Raw genomic sequence first — 17,539 nt, 5'->3', positions numbered from 1 at the left:
TGGAGGATTTCTTGGCCGTTTGCTTTACAGTCCCCTCATCTTCCATCTTAAGTGTTTGTTTGCTGCTGTTCTAAATTGTAAGTGACATCTACTCTGTGTAGCAAACTGTGCAGAATTTCAGTTTTTGACACTATGATATTACTGACAGTGGTAGTTGCTATCTCACATTTGATGTTTCACTGCTTCAGCATCACCAAGCCTACAAAAAACTTGACAATGTCTAGATTGCTAGGGAGTTGAGACCATAGCCTATAGTGCTGATGAATTTTATCTCCTTGTTTCCTTTTACCCCCTCATAGTTAAAGAAACCCCTATAACAACCCAGTTCTTGGTTCTCAGTTATGCTTTTGTTGGGTGCCTCAGTCTGGATGTGTCACACATGCCAGCTGGGCACATCTTGGAGGAAAACTCTGTTCCTCAGATCTCAGACCCCCAGAACCCCTCCCCACCAGAACTCAGCCACAGGGCACTTCCCCTCCTTCCCCCACTTACACTTTCTAGCCCCCAGAGCCCAGGGATCCAGAGGGAGAAACAGCCTGATGATGGGTCCCATCATTGTACAACATTTCCTGCATACCACCTTCTTCCTTCAGGACGTGCTGGGAACTGCAATTGGCCCGAACCCTCAGCTCTTCCCATTCCCTGCCGCTCCCCCTCAGCAGCATTCTGTATTTGCAAGCTGGAGAGCCATGCTCTGCTCAGTCCAGCAGCCTCTAGTGGCAGCCAGCAGCTGTGCAGCACCAATTCTGCATAGAACATTAATTCTGCGCAAATTATGCATTGCACAGTGGTGCAGAATTCCCCAAGACTATCTCTTATCTTATGCTTAGATTGAAAACTCCGGGATAGGGAGCATCTGTTCTATGTTTGTACAGTACCTAGCACAATGAGGTCTTGGTCCATCACTGGGGCTCCCACATGCTATGAAAATACAAATAAGAAAATAAATAATATGCCTTCTTTGCCCTTTTATTTTTCATGAAGTATCAAACCCTTGAGACTTAATCCCAGCAATTTAGCTTTAAAAAACCAAACAAACAGACAGACACCAAAAGGAATAAAAGCCAAAGCCAAGATGAGATAAAAAATGCTCCTGAATAGCACACGTATATTACTATCAGAGATCAAGAAGCAGAGTTAGAGCAAGAACAGTGAAAATTGTTTAAATAAAAGATTTTCTCTCCTCAGATTGTTTTATTTATTTAGTTTTCTGCATTTACCTTTGGACTCTCAAAATCTGAAATATTTGATAATTATTAGAAAATTAGCAACAGAATGCAACATTAATTGGACCGTTAATACATATGTATTATAGCATAGTGTGGAAATAAAATACATATATATTATCACTGTAAGAGTGCTGAAGATGAAAACATTCTTATAGCTTTTGTTTTAAAATTTACCAGGTAATATCTGTTTCATTTGAATTTGCATCATTCTGGCCAGCACATGAAATACTTGATGGAATATGATGAGACTTTTGTAGCTCAGCATGGCCCTTTCAAAGGCAGTTTATCTCCGGGCTTACAAAAAACCCAGAATGTTAAGAAATTATAGATAAAACAAGCAAGGTTTCAAAATATAAACATGAAGGAATTTTTTGTCAGGTACTGCTAAATAGTGGGAAAAAATGAGATGTTTACTGCTGTGTATGGAATCTACAATTACACATTGCTACTTGATATTTTCTTGCTCCCCAGGCATAGTACTGAATGCTTAATTTGTAATGAAAGAGGTGCCAAGGCTATGAACTGCCAAGTCTAAAGGTGCCAGGGCTCAGCCCTGGAACAAATTATGAACTGACAGTGCTTAACTGGGACCTAGTACTTAACTAGAGGTTGTTGTTCAAATGCACCCTACTTTTACCAAACATCTCTGTGGCCTTCCGTCTCTTTAAAGTTCAAGTAGTTCCACCCTCAGTCAGATTTATGTGCTGTATGCTTCCAGATCTCACAAAAACTAAGAGGAAGCAGAGAAAGACCCCAGATGAAATATTCATGAAGTTTCAGAACATATATTATCATTTTATGATTCCTTTACTTGGTCTAACACCAATGCTTTCTAGCACTCTACTAAATCAGCCAGCAAACTTTATAAATCACTAGCAAAAGCATATGAAACTGTCAGTTAGAATCATAGAAGATTAGGGTTGGAAGAGACTTCAGGAGGCCATCTAGTCCAACCCTCTGCTCAAAGCAGGACCAACCCCAACTAAATCATCCCAGCCAGGGCTTTGTCAAGATGAGCCTTAAAAACCTCTAAGGATGGAGATTCCACCACCTCCCTTGGTAACACATTCCAGTGCTTCACCACCCTCCTAGTGAAATAGTTTTTCCTAATATCCAACCTAGACCTCCCACACTGCAACTTGAGACCATCGCTTCTTGTTCTGTCATCTGCCACCACTGAGAACAGCCTAGCTTCATCCTCTTTGGAACCCCTCTTTAGGTAGTTGAAAGTTGCTATCAAATCCCCTCCTCATTCTTCTCTTCTGCAGATGAAATAAGCCTAGTTCCCTCAGCTTCCCTTTGTAAGTAATGTGCCCTAGCCCCCTCATCATTTTCATTGCCCTCTGCTGGACTCTCTCCAATTTGTCCACATCCTTCTGTAGTGGGGGCCTAAAACTGGACACAATACTCCAGATGTGGCATCACCAGTGCCGAATAGAGGGGAATAATCACTTCCCTCGATCTGTTGGCAATGCTCTTACTAATGCAGCCCAATATGCCATTAACCTTCTTGGCCACAAAGGCACACAATTGACTCTTATCCAGTTTCTCATTCGCTGTAATCCCCAGGTCCTTTTCTGCAGAGCTGCTGCTTAGCCAGTTGTCCCCAGACTGTAGCAATCCATGGGATTCTTCCTTTCTAAGTGCAGGACTCTGCATTTGTCCTGTTAAACCTCATCAGATTTCTTTTGGCCCAATCCTCCAATTTGTTCAGGTCAAAGCTTAGTGTCATCTGCAAACTTGCTGAGGCTGTAATCCATCCCATCATCCAGATCATTAATGAAGATGTCAAACAAAACCAGCCCCAGGACCAACCCCTGGGGCATTCTGCTTAATTTCAGCTGCCAACTAGACATCGAACATTGATCGCTATCCTTTGAGCCTGACAATCTAGCCAGCTTTCTATGCACCTTATAGTCCATTCATCCAATCCATATGTTTTTAACTTGCTGGTGAGAATACTGTGAGAAACCATATCAAAAGCTTTGCTAAAGTCAAGATATATCACGTCCACCACTTTCTCCATATCCCTAGAGCCAGTTATCTCATTACAGAAGGCAATCAGGTTGGTCAGGCATGACTTACTCTTGGCGAATCCATATTGACTGTTTCTTATTACTTTCCTCTCCTCCAAGTGCTTCAGAATGGATTCATTGACGATCTGCTCCATGATTTTTCCAGGGACTGAGGTGAGACTGACAGGTCTGTAGTTCCCTGGATTCCCCTTCTTCCCTTTTTAAAAGATGGGCAATACATTTGCCTTTTTCCAATTGTCCGGGACCTCCCCAATCACCACAAGTTTTCAAAGATAATGTCCAATGGCTCTGAAATGACATCAGCCAGCTCCTCGGCACCCTCTGATGCATTAGATCTGGACCCAGGGACTTGTGCATGTCCAGCTTTTCTAAATAGTTCTTAACCTGTTCTTTCACCACATAGGGCTGCTCATCTCCTCCCCATACTGTGCTGCCCAGTGCAGCAGTCTGGGAGCTGACCTTGTCTGTGAAGACCGAGGGGAAAAAAAAGGCATTGAGTACTTCAGCTTTTTCCACATCATCTGTCACTAGGTTGCCTCTCCCATTCAGTCAAGGTCCCACACTTTCCTTGACCACCTTCTGGTTTCTACAGGTATGTTAGCAACAATTCTTGTTACCCTTCACGTCCCTTGCTAGCTGCAACTCCAATTGTACTTTGGCCTTCCTGGCTACAGCCCTGCATGCTCGAGCAATATTTTTATACTCCTCCCTAGTCATCTGTCCAAGTTTCCACTTTTTGTAAGCTTCCTTTTTGTGATTAAGCTCACTGAAGATTTCTCTGTTAAGCCAAGCTGGTTGCCTGCCATATTTGCTATTCTTTCTGCACCTTGGGATGGTTTGTTCCTGTGACCTCAATAAGGCTTCTTTAAAATACAGCCAGCTCTCCTGGATTCCTTTCCCCCTCATATTAGCCTCCCAGGGGACCCTGCCCATCAGTTACCTGAGGGAATCAAAGTCTGCTTTTCTGAAGTTCAGGGTCCGTATTGTGCTGTGCTCCTTTCTTTTTTTTGTCAGTATCCTGAACTCAACTATCTCATGGTCACAGCTGCCCAGGTTGCTACTCACTTCTACTTCTCCTACCAATTCTTCCCTTTTTGAGAGCAGGTCAAGAGGAGCATGACCCTTAGTTGGTTCCTCCAGCACTTGCACCAGGAAGTTGTCCTCAACACTCTCCAAAAACTTCCTGGATTGTCTGTGTACTGCTGTATAGCAGATGTCAGGGTTACAGCAGTACTTGTTAATGTACTGTCTTGTACCCCCAAACTGCCTGAGCACAGGGCAAGAGTCATATTACATATATGACTAAGCTTACCACCAATCTTCAACATATTGATTTTTTCCACAGTCAGCTCCTATTGTATTAGGTCTTTATTTTTTCCCAGGGGAGTTTCTGCCAGTAGGTAAGCAAGGAAACTAGCCTATCCCTCTTTATGAAGATCATAGGTGAGCATATAACATATGAGATCACAAAAGTCTTACATAAAATCTATAGAACATTTGTTTTCACATTGATAAAATGTGCACATCATGTGCCATTAGGAACATTGTACTGTACTTTATTCAGAAAAAAATTCAGGCACACACAGACTTAGCCAATAAAGTAAAAATGCTCTTATCTGTTCAAAATAGTGTGCTGCCAATGGTGAATAATTGTGGAAGAGTCCCCAGTTAAGCTGCAATATTAGAAGGCTGCTGGAACTTGGCTGAGGAGCTAGTCCATTGTCTGAAATTAGACACCTTTTGAAGTAGAGGAAAATAGAAGTGACTTTGAAAGTTTTTAGAAAAGAGTTACTCCGAGTATGAATCAGATCCATCTATTCCTGAGTGGGAATCTGGACATGGATCCATCAAAATTCCCTCACTTAATGTTTCAGGGTCTCAGACATCCTCCCAGCTCTCCCACAGTGGGCTTTCCCTTCCTCTCTCTGCAGGTGAACAGCAACTCCCATACATACTTTTACTATTGATTTTCTGCCCGTCCTGGACAAACTTGCTTTACATTCTGTCCCCAAGGGCCAACCAGGCTGCACCTCGTCTTTTGACGCTCTCTGGCCAACTAGTCAAATGGCATTTAAACTTTTTTGCCAGTGGCAGTCCACTCCTAGAATGGACTTCCACTATGAAGCATAACGTCTTTTCAGTCATTAAAAATTTAATTAATTTTTGATTGACTCTTCCCTTGTTGCACCCTAGCCAAACAATATAACTCCCAGAAAAAAAAAGAAAAAAAATGAGGGATCTAATCTGAAATAAAAATATCTTCTTAATTAATTGGCGGAGATTGCTTGTGACAATTCCATTGATTTCAGTGGGAGCTGCATGTGCAGCATGGTTGGCTACACAGTCATAGCCACCACAACATTTCTATTCTTTCATTGAAATGGATACTCTATGTCCAATACTGGGTCCTTGTGCCTCTTAAATGTTGGCATCTTACACAGCTACATGACCTGTTCGGGTTGTGAATCCATAGAGGCATAGGCATATTATGAGGAGGCAACTCTCTACCCACTCAAGAGTGGTTATATAGACCCTGATCCAGCACAGCACTCATGCTTACTTTTTGAAAGCCAATGGGCTACTCACATGCTTAAGGTTAACCACATGTTTAAACGCTTTGCTGGACTGAGGCCACAAGATCTGATCCAACACCTATTAAGCCAATAGAAGACTCCTATATGTATTGGATCTGTCTCAGAGCAGTTGCACTGCCAGTCCTAACATACCCTGGTTGGGCACTAGAAGATTATATCTGAACAGGAAGTCAGCATTGGAACTGTGTATTTTAAAATGTTTGTGTAGGAGCATACAGGAGCTTTGAAGTGGAGTTTCATAAGACATATGTAACTGTCCAGGAGCTCTGGACTAAATCATATAAGATCTAAAATATAATCTCAAATTCAGAAAAGTACAAGCACATTACACCTTGGGGAAGATGTTTATTGTGTTTCTGATAATGCACTGGCCCTCTTGTTGCTAAAAGGCAAAATAAAATCTTTTCATATTAATTGAAGTTTCACAGTTCTTTGTATTATTCAGTAGTGTGCAGCAAATCACAGACTGACCATCAAGAAGATATACTAGTACAGCCTTCGTTTCAGAGAACTTGGTTGTGTCCAGCATATAATCTTACTACAGGTGAAAAAAATTGGAGTTATATCTTGGTCTCATTGAAGTCAATGGCAAAACCCCTACTGACTTAAATGAAATCAGGATTTCACCCTTGGTGCTTAAGGCCCAGTGTACAGATGAAAAAAAAAATTCTAACATTTGTTCAAGAAGGGCTCATATCCAAAATACTAGTATACCAAAGACAAAAATCTTACATTCCCTCAGTAGGGTCAGGTCTAATGACAATGCTACTGTATAGGCTCTTTTGGGAAAGCTTACAATCTGTTGAACTTGTAATATATAGATGCTATTATCTACTGCCAACCCCTAAGCCCTAGAAGTTCAATTCTTCACCCAAGAAGGACGTTGCCTAAATTAATGCTACTTTTCAGAACACACTGAAATGATAGCGTTAGTATAAAGCACAAAAAAAGGTTGCTGACTTCAAAACATTATGATGTAGGCTGTATATCAATAAATGCTTTCTGCCACACAGATTGAGGAAATGGGCCTAAGACTAGTCAAAATTTTCCATCAAAACTTCTTTTTAAAAACAAAACAAAACAACCCCAATTGATAGGTTTTCGATTAGACACATTTTTCTTGGAAATGTCAGTTTTCCTCAGAAATGTTTAATTTTTCCATCAGAACACTTAACAAGTTTTCCGTTTGAGGATGCATTTTTTGGTCCCCAAACCTCCAAAATTTTCTGAGCGGAAAATCCATTTTCCAACCAGTTCTAAGTAGGCATTTAAATTTATTCAATCAAAGCCATACTTTTAATATAATTCACCTTATTGGGTAGCATCCACCTGAATGGTCCTAGACCTTTTAACGATATGACTGTTGTGCTGCAATAGAGCCAAACATAGCACTTCACTACAGCAAACGGTATAATCGCAGCTGCCACTGTAGCATATTGCGGTTTGGTTTTTTTGGATAAAAGCAGGATAAAACCCAACAGGAGAGTTAGCAGAACAGAGTGTGCAACTGAAGTGTCTCTAAAATGATATCACAAATTGTAAAGCGATCTTGGCCATTTTACATTGCACAGAACCAACGACATGACTCTATAGCCTCTCATAGTTTGCTCTCTTGGTCTGATATTAGCTGGCTATATTTTCAGCCACAGGAATTGTTGTAAATGCAGTATGGATGCCACAGTTGTTTGTTGTTTTTTTCCTTCAGTAAATGTCAACTTTACAACATTTTGTAAGCTTGTCATTCTTTATGGATCTCTAAATCCAATTTCTACTGTCTCAACAAAACCTGAAGAATACAGCTTTTTAGTTCAAGGTGGTTTATGTAAATAGTTCCATTTATTACTGAAGTGATTTTAGGTTCAGTTCTGTAGCTTGTCAGTTATTCAGATCAGCAAGTGGAATCAGCTCACCAAGAATCACATAAATTGTCATAGCTCCATGGACTTCGATTGAGCTACAACAATTTATTCAAAAGTTGAGAAGGGTCTGGCTCCAGAGGCCTAATTAAATAGCATACAAATTCCCTGATATTTCACATTTGAAATCCCAATGATGCTAAAGATGGTTGTGGTTTCTAAATAATTACTTTTCATTGATATATTTTGCAGCAAAAATCATTTTGTTCTGGAGGTTTTCCTTTTATCATTTGTGAAAGCATCAGTAATACACAGTAAGGAATAATTACCAAATTTGCTGATGATCAACTTAAAAAAACCCCATCAAACACCAACAACCCAAAAAGAAAAAAGAAAGACTTTCTTTTCCCCCACACAGTATTTTTCTTGTTTACAAAAGCATTTTTAAAAATGTATCCTTACTGGCTTCTTCTTCACAGAACATCTTACAGATTTCAGGTAGTTAAATCTGATAAGTGTATATAATTTCACAATAACATCATGGTATGCAGATTTCTATTGTAACAGAGAAATCATTTTTATGTGGAAAAACAGTAAGGCAAATAATATTATTTAGTTAGTAATCGTTATTTCAAGTAATGTCTCCCTCTGTATTGTAAGAGAAGGCTTTATGGTAGCCATTTTTAAAATGATTATGATTTCTGGTCTTCAGTTGTAAGTAAGAAAATAGAAAAATAAGTGGAGGAAGCCAGATCAGCTGTCCTGTCCCCATTTCTAATAATAACAGATGAAGATTCCTGAGCACTAGAAAAATCAAAAGCATAAAAGGCCTTTTCCATTTAAAATCAATGGGAGCCAGTGCAATACTGACATAAAGGTGAGGGTCTCTTAATACTAAGAAGAACTATCTGGGGAATTCATATCCTATTTGGAGGACTAAGTAGTAAGTTGCTGTTATCATTCAAATGTGACACTCTTGTATTAGAAATCTTTGCGATAACAGCTCCAGACCCTAGTGGAGCCATATCCTCTCTCCAAAGGATATATTACGACTTAAAATATTGCTTTGGGGTTTTTTGTCAACACCAGAACATATCAAACTGGCACAAAGCGGGTTCATCATTTATTTCCTTTAGTAAACCAGGAGTTACACTGGTATAACCGAGATTAGAATCAACTAGGTGTATAAACTAGTATTATCATCAGGTTTCTGTTAACATGTACATAAGCAAGTGAATTATAAGATTCCATTGTTTAGATGTTCTCTCTCTATTTACGCATATTTACAGAACAGAAGTGCAAAGGAATTCTTATTTCCTTGCATGGGCACATTCACAACCTAGCCCCTAGTCTATTATTTTCATAGAAGTATTAACTTCTCAGAAAGGGCCATCCCAGTCCTAGAGGGTCTTACAGAGAAGATTAAAACTCACTGTAACAGTGACAGCAAATGCATTTTACACTTGGGCTTTAACATCTATGTACCATGAAAACTGCCATTGAAAGGGACAGTTCAGCGGCTCCATTAGGGCAACTTTCAGGTCATTTTACACCATTGTGATAGTACTAAGTAACCTTTAGAAGAGCTGAACATCTGGCCCACAGTTTGAGCCTCTGCTTAGCAAACATCTTGAATATTTAAGCTTTGAGCTTATATGATAACATTAATTTCCTGTCTTCAAATTCAGAAGTCTAGGGACCCTCCAAATCTGCAGTGCTCATAAGCCCATTTCCCTCAAACTTTCAAAATAAAAGCTATGCAAAATGTGCAGCACTGGGTTGAGACAACAATCAATGCAGATACTTGGACAATTTTGAGACATTAATGGTAACTGCTGAATACCATTGACCAATGTGCAGCTGTAGCCTAGATGAAAAGCTTTTGATATATAAATTCTATTTTACTCTATATACAATAGGGTAAATTCACCCTTGTGCAGAGACTATGCATCAGATCACCCGATTAAGTGAGACTCAAGTGGTGCATAATTCTGTGGTGCATGGCCTTCTGCATGCGGTGGATTTCATGCTTTAATGAACAGAAGAGGTTTTAGGACAGACTATATGGCATAATATCCTAGCAAATAGCAGTTCTGAGGTTTTATACCAGTCATCCAGCCCTAAGAATTCTAATAATTAGGAATAATTGTTACTTATCTAAGACTCTGTGCATATTTTGTTCAGTTTTTGCTTTGATCACCTTTCTATAGGAAATATTGCCCTGGAGTCAGCATAATGTAGGCTAACCAATATACTTCAGGATAAAAGTATGTATTTCTTATGAAGAAACCCTAATGAGGCTGAACCAATCTTTAGAGAAAGTAACAGAGTTTCCTAAGGGGAAGCATTCAAAAAGTATGATAAAGAGGAATGAAACAACCGTTCATGCTAGAAAGGGAATCAGAATGCAGGATATAATGTAATGGCCCACTCCTGCTCCCATCCAAGTCACTGATTGAGGACTGGGCCCACATAATTGAAATTGAGGACCAGTTTGGAATTCAAGCACAGCTATTTCATTCAAGCAGTGACACTTATGGACTAGGTTGGAGAAGTAGACCTGTTCAAGCAATTAGTATTATTGTATTCTATCTTTGAGTCAACTGGCTGTTATAAGGAAAGGAGGATACAATTGCAAAGCAACAAGGTGGTAAACTTAAGGGGAACAGACTTGTTGGGCTGAGTAACCTTTTCTTGTTCTGTTTTTTTATGACCCGATCTGTACTACACAAACATTTGATTCATTGTCGAGTGATTATTTTGCTTGGGAATTTAGGACTCAATCTCGCAAGGCATTGTGCACTTTGGCAACAATCCAAGTCTGCTCATATGCTTTGCTCGATTGGGTCCTGAGTGCACAATACCTTGAGTCAATAACAAAGTCCTCCACTACTTTATATCCAGAGTTAGTTCCAGCCAGATGATGTGTAAAAATCTTATTGCCATTCCAAATGCTGTAGTGAACAAAAGGACCATCCTAGAGAATTAAATCTATTAATATAGTGTTAAAATAAAGCTGTTTCTCTTCTTCCTTTATACTTACAGTAACAAATTATAGCAGATTATATTGCATAGATTTTATAATATAATATAAACCTGTCCCCCCCTGTGATTGTATAACATCTCTATGGCAACTACAGCTATTGCTTATAATACAATACTGTCCATGGGGGACTGAGGCAAAGTTCAGTCTATTTAATTTAAAGTGTTTGATCTTGGCTAATAGCTCTGTGGTGATGGTGAGTGTCTTATGCATGTTAGATGCTTACACATAATGAATCAGGTTTGTTTAAGTAGTAAAAATTCAGAAGAAATACTTCTAAAAAAGCCCAATAGAACTATGGTGGGACATACAAATCCAGTCTTTAAAAAGAATCAGGAATTTGCTGTGAATTTGTTTGCCCAGCTGCTCAGATTTTTTTAGAGTCCATAAATGCTACTTCTAACAGAAGTTTCTTGATCTAAACTGAAAATGTCAATCAAAACTCAGCATTACCATTAGGAAATGAAAGCAAAGGAAACTAGCAGAGCAAAGGGAGAAAAATTAATACTGAAGCTTGGGGAAGTAGATCAAATGATGTATAACAAACATCTTTTAGGAGTTCTAAATTCCCAGTGCTCACCTCCATTGACTAAATGGCTAAAGGCAAAAAGAGGCTCCTTGTACAAGCCCTGCAAGCGTGATAACACCTTGAAACCAGCTTCCTTATTATCTGCAGAATGTATGTGTTATAAAATAAAAACTGCTGTTTGTGAAATGAAAAATCCAGTACATGAAGAGTGAGGAAAAATCGCTAATCACCAGAGTCTGATCATAGTGTAACTTGGCCTGTATTAAAAAATAACTCTGCTGAAACCTGGATGAAAAAAATCACGTTAACCAGGACAGTGAATGGACGCTGAAAATGTTGAGGAAAATACCATACACAGAAGACAGTGTAAGACTGAAAGCAAGATACTGAACCTTAAAGGGGTACCACAGCCTGACAACTCAACAGCTGAATCATAGGATAACCTAGCAACTCAGAAAACACAGCTCATCAGTAGAAAGGAAACTGTCAAGCCCAGGGGTTCAAAATGTTTTAATGGCAAAGCTCAAATGTTATTAGAGATTATCTTTACTGGGATGGCATTTGAGCCATGAGACAAAGTGGAACACCTGTCCCCAATTGTGATTGTAAAACATCTCTATGGCAACTACAGCTATTGCTTACTTTGAAAAGTAATTTTAGGAAGATAGTGTCCGGTACTTTTAATTTACTTCAATTCAATTTGGCAGAGAGAAGAAATAAGGAAGAGAATCAGCAATAGCAACATGCCAATATTAGATCAAAATTTTCATGTTAACATAACTATGTCAAATTTTGGTTGGAGGGAAATTAAAGGTTTTGACTGTTGGACATTGGGCAGATAGGGGTTTGGCTCCTGGAGCTCTGCAGATGAAATTATGATTGTGGGAGGCAGTCTGGCATTGGGGGACAGGCTTGTTAGCTGGATGTTTCTTCTAAAATAATCAGTAGTGAATAAAGTTGTTGACTTAAATTGTCATCTTTATGTTTCAGACTTTGAAATGAATGGGACACACACCTCAGACCTATCTGTAGTCTTAGTAAGACAACATTGTATCAGTTTCCATTCTGTTCATGTTTTCTAAGGCTTTCTTCAGTCATAATTTTTAAAAAAAAAGTAAAAGCTTGGATTTTGAAATATGATTCTGTATGTTGCACCTGCAGATGATAGAAAACATAGAGCCCTGGATAGTACAGTATGTTTCAGTCTAGATTTGTCAAACTCAGCTGTGAACATGAAGGCCATCTTAGATGACAGGAAAGGTAGATTTTCCCTGGTTTCTATGAGATGGAATATTTTGTTTATTTTCTTGTCTATAAAAGCATACTTGAGCCCATTACACAAACATTTATACTGCAGACACTAGTACATGCAGAAATTCTGGGTATTCATGGTTGCACCTTTCTTTTGTTGTTGAATGTTGCCCTGTCAGTTTGCTTTTTAATGGGATTTCAATCATTCGAGTTTAAAAAAAAAATCAGACTGTTTTTTTTTTAAATTTCACATTCCAGCAATAATTTGTTCATTGCTAACACACCCAAGCCTGTTGAGCTAGTTTCTGGCTGCAATCCAATCAGATTATCAGATGCCTGAATGAACTCAGAAATGTTTTAGCAGTGTGAAGAATTTATACTTAATCATTTGGGGAAAATATCCTATTTTGATTTCTAGCTACATTACTCATGTTCAATTGTCTAGTCACATGAAAATAAAATTTCACCATCCAGCCATATACATCTTTTAAATTTTGCTAGACAACATGCTTTGACTCAGTGTCTATCATTCAGCATTACATAAGAGGATCTTTGCAGCTATTTAAATTAAAAACAAAAACAAAACAAAAAAAACACACCAAATATATGGAGTGGCCTGCTTGCAATTCAGAAATATGTAAGTAGGGAATCCAAGCAACACTAAACTCTGGGAGATTTTGTATTTGTGTAACCCACACACCTTCTGGGTATAGTGCTCTGTCTCTTCTAGTGGCACCGAGACCACTTAGAGATTAATGAGTCTGCTACAGTCTTAGCTAAAGGCCATGTGGCTTTTAGCTCATGCAGTGGAGGCTTATGCATTTAGCTCCACCGGGCCCAGGTTTGATCCTGCCCGCCGATGACTGGGGTCTGTTGGTGCTAAATATGCATCCAAATTTTGTAACTTGGTGTCATCAGGACACTGCCTCCTGGGCGCTTCCTCATGGCAGGGCACTGTGCTAAATTGCACTACCTTACTTTCCCCAACAGAGTTTCCAGTCAGCTCCGGTGACTTCTGGATTAGCCATTTGGCTAGGTCATTAAGAATGTTCAATCTCCTCCTTTGAGGTAGCCGGATCCAAAGTCTCAGGCCCTCTGAGGTTATTGTCCGTCTGCCTCTAGGTTCAGCTGTCAGACCCACCCCTTCCCCTGCTGCACTCTCGGCCATGGCTGACTCAACCACCAGTGGCAGATGCCTGAGAAACCTAACCACTCTGGTGTCAGGCCTGCCTTCCCTCCTGGAAGGCTCTGACCAGCCACAGTCTTACTCAGTTCCAGGCTCCAGTCAGGCTTCTCCCCTTAGTGAGAGCAGTTGGGCACATCAGAATTTTTTGAACAAATGGCACCCTAATGTAATTAACAAAGCTCAAACTCCATTACACCTATTATATTTATAGATTTGTAGATTCCAAGGCCAGAAGGGACCATTGTGATCATCTAGTCTGACCTCCTGTATTACACAGACCATAGAACTTCCCCGAACATTAAATGCCATGAGAAAGTCTGTTGAAGATTTCCATTTTCAGTCCTAGTCACCATTTTACTTTTATTACTTCAACAAAGCAGAACTTTTCACTGAACCACCAAAGGTGTACACCTGTAAATTGGGTGTGCGATTGCACTGCAAGCCAGTGGTGGGACTATTGAGTGGGTAGTTTGAGGCAGGTCGGTGAGTGGACAACTGAAGGAATTAGCATTCTGGAAGTGAATTCATGGTGCAGCTGGGATGCACAATCTGTTCTGATCTTAGTGATTCACATCCTGTGAGTATGGAGGAATGAGCTTTCAGAAGGGATTTAAATTAGAGAAGGGTGTTGTATACAGTAATAATAGAACAAAAACACTCCTCAACCAAAAACACTGGTCATAATCCTCAAAGCCTCCCTGCCTCAACCACTCCTGGGGAAAGGACCAACCCTAGTTTCCTCTCCCCTGTGTACTTTATCCAATCTTGTGATCTTCTGACCCTTTCCAGGCTTCTGCTTTTACCTTAACCCCATTATGGCTGACTGAGACCTGTAACATGTCTCACTTAGCTTCTCCTTATATACCACTTGTTGGTTCCATGCAGTGTAGTTGTAGCCATGTCAGTCCCATTCAATATCCAGAAGGTTGTAGGTCTTTAAGATATTTCAGGTTACTGCTGTAAGCTCCGAAAGAAGAGAAATGGGATGAATATGAACTAATGGAAGAAATCAAATATTTAAATAACACATCTAACAGACTTAAGGCCTCCTACATGGCATCATGGGAAAGAGTCAATCATGGGGCATAATAAGAATCTAATAGCCAAAGAAGGCCAAATGTAAACACTGTCATCCTTAAAAAAAAGTTCAGAAGAAGCTATACAAATAGCAATGAAGGAAGACAAATATGCACACTCAGAATACACATCAGAGTCTTCTTGCAGAAGCACACAGCAAGAATTTGATTTAAGCTTGGGGAATTTGGAATTCAGACACAGCTGAATTTCTCTCAAAAGCCTGTAAAACCTTAACACCAGTGTACTCCATAAGTGCAAAAAAAGTAACTTAAGAAAAAACTTGTTAGTCACATTTTTAAAGCCTTACTTATATGAACTTTCCTGTTCCTTTATTGCCAGGTAAAAGGGTAATACACAATATTGCATCAATGCCATTAAACTTAAAGCACAGGGGAAGCTGTTAAAGTAAACAGTAATTGCGGTGATCAAAACAGACTATTGTTGGAGGAAATAAACCAAGATTTTGAATTCCAGCGAGAACCCTTTACTTTTTAAAAGTATTTTGTCAGTTTGAAGTACTTTTTTGTTATTTCTGGAGGCTAGGATGACATTTCATAGTCAAAATTCTATATATTCCTGGTGGGTTTAAGATTTTGTTTTAGTATGATTACAACTACAGAGAACACTACACCTTATGAATGGTCATATTCAAACCTGCTTCTCTAGGCACAGGTTTTTTACTGCCAAGAAAGTGACATTTTGAATGTGTTATGGGCAAGCATGACGTCTAGTGTTGTCTGGCAGCATTTATAATATGTAAAAACAAAAAACATTGCTCAAAAAACAGTTAAGGCTGCAAACCACATATATATCTATCACATCATTCTCAAAATCTGAGCACTAAAAGAGGGAAATGATGAGTTATAATTTTTTAAACTAAGTTTTCTGATTTGGGAATTTGCCAGATTTCTATTTCCTGTTTCTTACATTTTCGTTATACTTTTTTGTAAGTAAATTAAGATTCAGTTTTAAATGTTAATAAACAGAATCAACTCCAGAGTATTAAACTGAAGGAATGAGTGATGAATTGGTCAGGTTCATAATAGTACCTGTTAACACCGGTTCAGTGTCAGTTTCCATTGACAAGATGTGTATGTTTATCATTCAGGTTTTGATGAGGCAGTGAAGATTTGCAGAATCAAGACCTAAGATGGGAGCCCTTTTTGAAAGAGACATTAACTTCATTCACTGAAGATACTGAAACAAAAACAGGTATTTCCTAAAATGATTTTAAAAATTCACATATATAGAGAACTATATTTTTTTATTAGGGCCCAATTCTGCCACCCCTCACTTCTGTTGAGCAATACTTTACAAATAGTCAACATGAGTCAGAGTTGCAAAATTTCACCCTTAGTAAATACATATGTAAACCCCAGGCCTTTATCTTGCAAACATTTACTTAAATTAATTCAGTGGGACTCAAGTTTTGTCTACACAGCAAATTACTGTTTGGCGAGCCAGGGTGTAACTCTTCACAGCTTCAGCTTGTTGCACAGTAACATCCCGTGTGGATACTGCTATAGTGCAGTGAAAGTCCTACTGTGGGGCTTGGCATACTACTAAATGTAATCGTGCTGTTTGTTTACTTCTGCTGGGCCAAGATTTCACCCTGTGGGTATCTGTATTTTAATTTTTTTTTAAAAATATGACTTTTGCATTTTTGTTATAATAAAGCAACAAGTATTTTGACATTTTACCATGACAAACTATCACCCTAAATTATATTCAATCATTGCAGTTTTCACTAAATAATAGGTGTGGATGAACCCCTGTTCCATGGCAGATGCACAACATTTGCCAAGTCCTCACTCTGTATCCCACACTGCTTTGCTGGCTACCTATGTATCCTCTACTGCTCCAGCATCATCCTGATTTGATGTCACCTTGCCATTTAAATGCTGGTATGAAATGAGTATCTTTCCTTTGTGATTATGGTTTGTGGGGAGTTTGGATACCAGTTCATAATCCTAGTTGACTGGCATGCCTCATGCATCAGTATGTTCTTGTGTTGAAGTCATTGATTTGAATTTCCCCCGTCAGTTAATTTCAGTTACAACAGGACCAGAAACTCTAATCTAGACAAGGCCTAATCTCTCATTTGGTGTGGAAGAAAGTTTAGTAGACTATTTTCCAATGTCTAAGTGTATGTGGACTGCAATTCGTGAGATTATGTACAGAATAAATCTTATTGTCTAAAGAGATAGCAAGGGGGTTGAAGGATAGCAATGAAAGCCATGTTCACTGTCTGTCTTGTTTCATGGGGGCTATCAGTGGATTGTGCCTTCTTCTCCATTGTCTCATCATTTTATGAAGGGCAAATTTTGGAGTTTATAGCCATATGAAAGAGGTGAGTATTAAAGTAGTGATGTGAAGGACTGTATCAATGAAAAGAGAGAGGGGGTTCCAGGAGTAGGATATATGTGGTAGGAAGAAATGAAAGGGGACGCTTACACCTGATTGGGTGTAGTAAGGGAGTGTGAGGTGTGTGGGGAATGAAATGCATTGAGAGGTCAGCTGAATGAAGAAGAGTTGAGCCATATTTAAGAATCCATACAGTGTTTTACACAATTTTATTTGCTACTGCACATCCAGCTTTACTGTGATGACATAGCAGTGAGGGATTTATTTCTCCTTTTTAAGGGATCATTCATACCTCATATGTACTCATAATTTGTCTCCAACGAAACATACCATCATATATCTGTCAGTCACTAACCTACAAAATTTAAATCAAT

The 17,539-nt window shown here is 39.1% G+C and overlaps 1 long non-coding RNA gene across 1 annotated transcript in view; it reads left to right on the top strand.

The window, feature by feature from the left end:
- LOC115659532 overlaps positions 1-17,539 on the top strand; it is a 125,713-nt gene that overhangs the window by 85,437 nt on the left and 22,737 nt on the right. Inside the window, exon 2 of the long non-coding RNA XR_004002577.1 lies at positions 15,910-16,013. This is a non-coding gene — a long non-coding RNA (uncharacterized LOC115659532). The remainder of the gene's footprint in view (positions 1-15,909; positions 16,014-17,539) is intronic.

The sequence above is a fragment of the Gopherus evgoodei genome, chromosome 11 (genome assembly GCF_007399415.2).
Source record: "Gopherus evgoodei ecotype Sinaloan lineage chromosome 11, rGopEvg1_v1.p, whole genome shotgun sequence".
Lineage (NCBI taxonomy): Eukaryota > Metazoa > Chordata > Testudines > Testudinidae > Gopherus > Gopherus evgoodei.
The sequence above is the reverse complement of the archived record's forward strand: the minus strand, read 5'-3'. Positions and strand labels throughout refer to the sequence as shown.